The sequence below is a fragment of the Zalophus californianus genome, chromosome 1 (assembly GCF_009762305.2).
Source record: "Zalophus californianus isolate mZalCal1 chromosome 1, mZalCal1.pri.v2, whole genome shotgun sequence".
Lineage (NCBI taxonomy): Eukaryota > Metazoa > Chordata > Mammalia > Carnivora > Otariidae > Zalophus > Zalophus californianus.
In genome coordinates this window covers 90,847,942-90,855,214 of record NC_045595.1, presented here as the reverse complement: position 1 = coordinate 90,855,214, position 7,273 = coordinate 90,847,942, and positions in this window count along the sequence as shown.

The window sequence follows — 7,273 nt, the reverse complement described above, 5'->3', positions numbered from 1 at the left end:
CACTGTTGGTGGGAATGCAAGCTGGTGCAGCCACTCTGGAAAACGGTATGGAGGTTCCTCAAAAAGTTGAAAATAGAGCTACCCTACAACTCAGCAATTGCACTACTGAGCATCTACCCCAAAGATACAAATGTAGGGATCTGAAGGGGCACCTGCACCCCAATGTTTATAGCAGCAATGTCCACAATAGCCAAACTATGGAAAGAGCCAAGATGTCCATCAACAGATGAATGGATAAAGAAGTCATGGTATACACACACACACACACACACACACACACACACACACACACACACACACACACACTGGAATATTACTCAGCCTTCAAAAAGAATGAAATCTTGCCATTTGTGATGATGTGGATGGAACTAGGGGGGATTATGCTAAGCTAAATAAGTCAGTCAGAGAAAGACAAATACATTATGATTTCACTCCTATGTGGAATATAAGAAACAAAACAGATGAACATAGGGGAAGGGAAGGAAAAATAAAATAAGAGGAAAACAGAGAGGGAGGCAAACCATAAGAGAATCTCTTTTTTTAAGATTTTATTTATTTATTTGAGAGAGAGCGCACAAACGGGGTGAGGAGCAGAGGGAGAAGCAGACTCCCTGCTGAGCAGGGAGCCCGATGTGGGACTCGATCCCGGGACTCTAGGATCATGACCTGAGCCGAAGGCAGACATTTAACCGACTGAGCCACCCAGATGCCCACCATTAAAGACTCTTAACTATAGGAAGCAAACTGAGGGTTGCTGGAGGAGGGGTGATTTTCTATTTTGCGACCATTTTCATCTTACTGAGGAACTGCAAGCATGATGCAGAGTTCTCATATATCCTTCACCCAGCTTCCCCGGACATTAACATCTTCCACAACCGTATTCCAATTCTGAAAACCAAGAAATCAACATTGGTGCAATACTACTCAGTATGGACTTCCTTTTCCACTTGCATATTTTCTCCTGCTCCAGGATCTAATCCAGGGTCTCATGTTACATTTAGTTGTCATGTAATAACTGGGTGATGGGCATTAAGGAGGACACTTGATGAAATGAGCACTGGGTGTTATATGCAACTGAGGAATCACTAAATTCTACCCCTGAAACTAATAATACACTGTATGTTAATTAATTGATTTTAAAGAAAAGAGAAGAAAAAGAAAAAAATAAACTTAGTGGGCAAAATTTTACGAGGGAACATGATATTTGCATAGTCTCAAAGTATTCTCCCCCAAACGAATTTTTTATTAAGGACAAAAAGGAAAATAGTAACTTCAGAGTGGAGAAACCTGGTAGATTTCGTCTTAGGCTAAGTCACCAAGATAACATCTCCAGTAGTAAGACATATTGACATCATGTGCCTCCTGATATCATGCACTAAGAAGGGCACGCCACTTCTGGGGCATCCTTTCTGATAATGCATAACCTCAATCTAATCATGAAAAAAAACATCAGACAAACCCAAATTAGGGGATCTTCTACAAAGTAACTGACCAGTACTCTTAAAAAGTCTCAAGGTCACGAAAGACTGAAGAATCATCAGAAATTGGAGACCGGTAGGGAAACATGACAACTAAATGTAACATGAGACCCTGGATTAGATCCTGGAGCAGGAGAAAATATGCAATTGGAAAAGGAAGTCCATACTGAGTAGTATTGCACCAATGTTGATTTCTTGGTTTTCAGAATTGGAATACGGTTGTGGAAGATGTTAATGTCCAGGGAAGCTGGGTGAAGGATATATGAGAACTCTGCATCATGCTTGCAGTTCCTCAGTAAGATGAAAATGGTCGCAAAATAGAAAATCAAAAAAGTGTTTGTGTTAATTATTTGCTCGATGCCTGTGTCCCCTGCTAGGCTCTAAACTTCACAAGGACAGAGACTGTGACTACACTGTCTTTTCATCATTGCATCCTGGGGTTCCTTAAAATGTCTGACATGTAGTGAATATTCAACAAATATGTGCGGAGTAAATACACTCATGGCTACTGACATAGAAAGAGTCCATGGCATAATTATTAAGTGGGAGACACAGGGCACAAAACAGCACATATAGGATGTCAATATTCATATAAATTAAGAGGCTGATGATTTACAAGTTAATGTTGACTGTAGTTGTCTCTGGAAGATCAAGTTATGGGTAATTTTTCTTTCTTCTTTTTACTTTATTATATTTTCTAAGCATATTTATAGGTTCACAAACTGCTCTTAGGGGCAGGAAACAAAGTATGTGTGCACACATACATACAATCACATCTGCATTTCAGAGAAAGCCAGGAGCATCCTGCCTGACAGCTGGGGAGCCAGATCTCCAGAGCTGGGGAGAAGTTGCGCATATCTGAGCCCTGGGCAGTGGTGACAGCTGCAGGCGCCAGGAGAAGTGCCAACAAGGTGGGCTACCTCCCCTGTGCTTCTCAGCAACTCCATTCCTCCAGCCAGCATTCTCTGAGCAAAGCTTTTGAACGAATGTATTCATTTCCTAGGGCTGCTGTAACGATTTGCCACAAACCAGGTGGCGTCCAACCACAGAAATTTATTCTCTCACTCTTCTGGAGGCTAGAAGTCCGCAATCACGGTGTCGGCAGGGCCATGCTCCCTCCAGAGGCAGTAGGCGACTATCCTTTTGCTTCTTCTTAGCTCCTCGTGGCTGCTGGCAATCCTTGCCATTCCTCGGTGTATAGCTGTAGTGCTCCCCTCCCCCAATCTCTGCCCCTGTGGTCACATGGCCTTCTTCCCTGTGTCCCCTCTGTGCCTCTGTATCCAGATCTCCCTCTTCCTTCTCTTATTAAGACATCAGCCACTGGTTTTAGGGCTCACTCTAACTCAGTGACCTCATCTTAACTTGATTATATCAGCAAAGACCCTATTTCCAAATAAGGTCACATTCACAGCTGCTGGGGGTTAAGACTTGAACTGATCTTTTTGGGACACACAATTCAACCCACGACAACTAGGAACTGCCCTGTGCCCATTATCTGTTACTATGCAACCCACCACCTCAAAATTCAGCTGCTTAAAACAGCAACCATTTTACCCGCTCACAGTCCTGAGAGTCAGCAATTTGGGCTGGGCTCAGCTGGGAGATTCTTCTGCTAGTCTCACCCGAGTCATTAATGTGGCTACAGTCTTCTAGTGGCTCTGCTGGGGCTGGCAGGTCCAAGAAGACCTTATTCATGGCTGGCTCTTGGCGCTGGCAGTAGTCAGGCTAGTGGACCCCAAGAAGGATGACACGTATCTCTTCACGTGGTCTCTCGTGCTCCAGCAGGCTAGCCCAAGCATGTTCCCACGCAGCTTGGCAGATTCTGAGAGGACAAGAGCAAAGGCTGCAGGGCCTCTTGAGGTCTAGGCTGCTGCATCCTAGCAGTCAAAGCAGGTCACAGGCAAGCCCAGATTCAGGGGTGGGGCAGTAGACTCTAGCCCTTCATGGAAGCAGCAGCAGAGTCACACTGTAAGGGGCATACACATAGGGATGGGAGGAGTTACTGAACCTATTTTGCAAAGAGCCTACCACAGGCCCCAAGTTCTGGGAGAAAAAGACGAATAGGTGCAGGCCTTGCCCTTAAGAAACAAGTGTAACTCCGCCAACAATGCCCTGGAGAAAGTCCCTGTGTTAGAACAAAGGCAGTGCTTCCCCTGGTGCATGTGCGGGGAGGGAGTAGGAGGTGATAACTGAGCAGCCCCCTGGCCCACCAAATCCCAGGTCAAGGGCCTTCTCACCTTTATCTGCTTCTGAACAGTGACCCCCATGCCCTGGGCCCTTGTGGCTCACCGCAAGCTCAGATAACCATTGCCGGGAATCATGGTCTAACCCCACATCAAGGATGGCATGATCTCAAATCCCCAAAGAAGCAGCTATGCCCTTATGGGCAAAGCTGACGGATGCAAGAGAAGACTATCCAGCAAGATGGTTGGTATAGAAATGAGCTTGGAGCTGAGCCTTGGCAGAGTCCCCTCTTCCCTCCCTCACAGGCCAACACTTGTCCTTTTCTCCAGACTGACCACGAGAGGTCTAGCTGCCCACATCTAAGTAGGAGGAGAGCCTCCGTGGACACACATATCATACGCCATAGGGAGGTGGAATCCTGGCTGCTTTTATTTACGGAGGGACTTTGAGCTGCTTTCCTCATCTGTGAAATGTAGGGCGATAAATGTTTGGTAAGAGTTAATGGGAATGATTTGCAAACACCTCAGAAGCTGTACCATTGTCTACAAGGACATATGCTGCTCTTGGTTCATTCATTCAGTCAGTCAGTCAGTCACGCAATGTTTAACTTTGTTTTGTCTGCCCAGAGCGGCACCCTCCTCCTAGGATCTGCTCTTGACTTTTCTCCAACCATGTGCTCTGAATGGGAACTGCTGTCTTCCTAGTTGCCCTCCTCCTAGTGGCTGGTTCAAGGATGGGTGACTGGCTCAAGCTGGGCCAATTGGTGTTCTTCCCTGGGGGCTTTTTAATGTGAGAATGTGGAGGTGGCCTAGTTCCCCCAAAAGCTTGGAGCCAGAAAGCTCTGGAGTCATTGGTGGGCATGTCCTTCACCACAGGGAAGAAGTAGAAGAGGGACAGGAAGTGCAAGTGAATCCTGGAGCTGTGTCCATTGTTGGTTCCAGCTCCCTCTGAGACCCACCTACACCCTCCTCTTCCTGCAGTTATGAGACTTCTCCCCAAAGGATTTCTTTTTTGTCTAAATGTGTAACCAAAAGAATCTTGGCTAAGTTGATTTGTTCAATGTTTATTGAGCAATTCCCTTTGTCAAACCCTGGAGATACAACAGAAAAGACCTGGATCCTCTCCTCTGGGAGATCATAGTCTGATGGAGGGGGTGACATACAGGAGACAACAGGCAGTGTTATGGGGGCTGCCAATGCTCTACTTTGCTTGGGGGAGATGCCTACCCTGGGCCTTAGGCCTGTCGGTGAGTCTCTCTGATGATGGAGGAGGGTGAGGAGAAGATGGGGGACATTTTAGACAAAGCCTTAATAGAGTGTATAAAGACACAGGACGTGGATCAATACAGCCCCTCTGGGAAATAGAGGTTGTTCCCTGGGGCTGGGGCTCAGGTGGAGAAAAAGGCAGGGTCAGATCAGAAGGGTGTGAGGGCCTGGTGGACCAGGCTGTAGAGCATGACTGGAGGGGGCAGTTGCTAAGAAGCAGGGTGCCTCCAGGTTCATCCTTAGCTGGTGCGAGATGCACCAGATGAAGCCAAGGGCTGGCAGGACCATTCACAAGGTGTTAGGGTGGTTATTCAGTTTCCACTTAGAGCCTCCACCCTGCAGCTTGGCACATATATCTGGAGGTGGCCAGAAAGTGGCAATGGAGTTCAACCATACAAAGAAGCTCAGCCTCCTCCAGCCACCCTCATGCCTGGGCCCTGTTATCAGGACAATGGGGGCCAGTCCTTCTGTACATTCTGACCCCACACAGCAGCAGGCACTGGCCAGCAGTCACATCAAGGTGGGCTGGATTTGCTGTAGGTACCGTGCCTTCTGCTTCCACCAAAGCCTAGAGCAGACCGCCCTGGCAACAAACACATCTGCTCACAACTTCAACAACGATAAGTGAGTCCTTTGCTTCACATGGAAAGGAGGCAGAGAACGCAAAGGGGAGGACCTCTCTGGAGGACCCTCAGCTGCATAGGACCAGAGGGGTGGTCTTCTTCTGGGGACCAGAGCCTTTCCTTGCAACTCAGCACACCAAGCAAAAAGGTCTTCACTCCAGGGGCAACCAAGAGGTCAACCCAAGGGGACCCCATGATGGGGTCACAAGAACAGGTGGTCAGCTCAAGGCAATGGAACCATCTGGACACATAGACCCAAAGTTACGATCAGGGATCAATAAACATCACTGGGAGGAGACAGTATGAGCAGGTGGAGGGCATAGGTCAAGCGACCAGAGTCTGTGAGGGCTCAAATACGTCCTCTGGACCCTCTGCCCCACAGAACCCCATTTGCCCACCTAGCTCCCACAGCACTCCAATCAACCTCCTGTGGTAACAGGTATGTCTGATGCTGTATGTTGTTTGTCCACTGGGCTGTGAGAGCCCCGAAAAGAGGGCCTGCTTTTCACATTGCAGCCCTGGCTCTAGCCTAGGCTTGGCATGGGGCAGAGGCTGGGAGTGGGAGTTCTCAGTGAATAATGGACACTTCAGAAGCTCTCACAAGAAACTTAGGAGAACTAGCAGCAGGTGCAGGGCCAGCACAGCCCCAGAGACTGGAGGGCAGAGTCTCAGACAGGAGAGACAGGACATGCGGTGGATTCAGACCCAGAGAGGTTAATGGAGACTAGCTCTGGGAGGAGAGGGACGAGCGAGGCCAGGCTGCCCCCCAGCAGTGTCCCAGCAGAAGACACCCAGAGCAGGGAGGACAGAGATGCAGGGAGATGATCCTGCGGGAGGGAGCCCTGCAGGGGCAGAGGGAATCCACAGGTGAGGGGGCTCAAGGCAGAAAATAGGGACCCAGGGGCCTGGGCCCCCATAGAAGAGCCCTAATGGGACCACATGACAGATGTCGGTCCTGGCCAGGACATCTCCCTAACACCCATGACGATCAAGGCCCCACATCCAGGCTCAGTGAACCCCAGGCGCAGGGGTGGCTGGAACCCATACTTAGGGAAGCTGGGGAAGCTGGCTCCCGGTAGAGCCAGGTGGCCCTTGTGCTCAGACAGGTGAGCACACTGCAGGAGCCTACAGGCTGAGAAGGGAGTTACTGGGAGGGCCGGGGGCTGGGGGGCCTGTTACCGTGGGATCCTCAGTGACCTGGTTAAGTGTGACATCTGAGCCCATTCAGCAGTGCACTGAGCTGGTGGGGGGCGGGGAGGCAGGAGCTGTGGGGCTGCAGGAAGGAACTGAATGGGGTCACAAGCCCCTCTGCTCCCAAAGCAGCAAGTGAAGGACGAGCAGGACTTACTGGGTGCTGGGTGGCCTCTGAGTCCCAAGCACTGGAGCAGAGAGAAACAGAAAGTGATTTGCCAGCGGGGAAGAGTAAGAGGGAGGCTGGAGAAGGGGGATTGGGACCACATCCCACAGAACCTCCCCAGGCTGAGACCAATGCTGTTCTGCTTGCCCAGAGGGCACCAGGGAAGGACTGGAAGCAGGCAGTGGTGAGGGCAGTTTTGCATTTTAGGAGCCGCTGGAGACTCACCCTATCAGCCCCCACCATCCCCACCCCCAGGCCAACAGCACTAGGCACCATGGTATTTCTTAGGCACTCTGGCCTCAAGCTCCCAGCAGTGACCTAGGGGAGGGCTAGGGGAGGTAGCCACGGCCTGGGCACGCAAGTTGC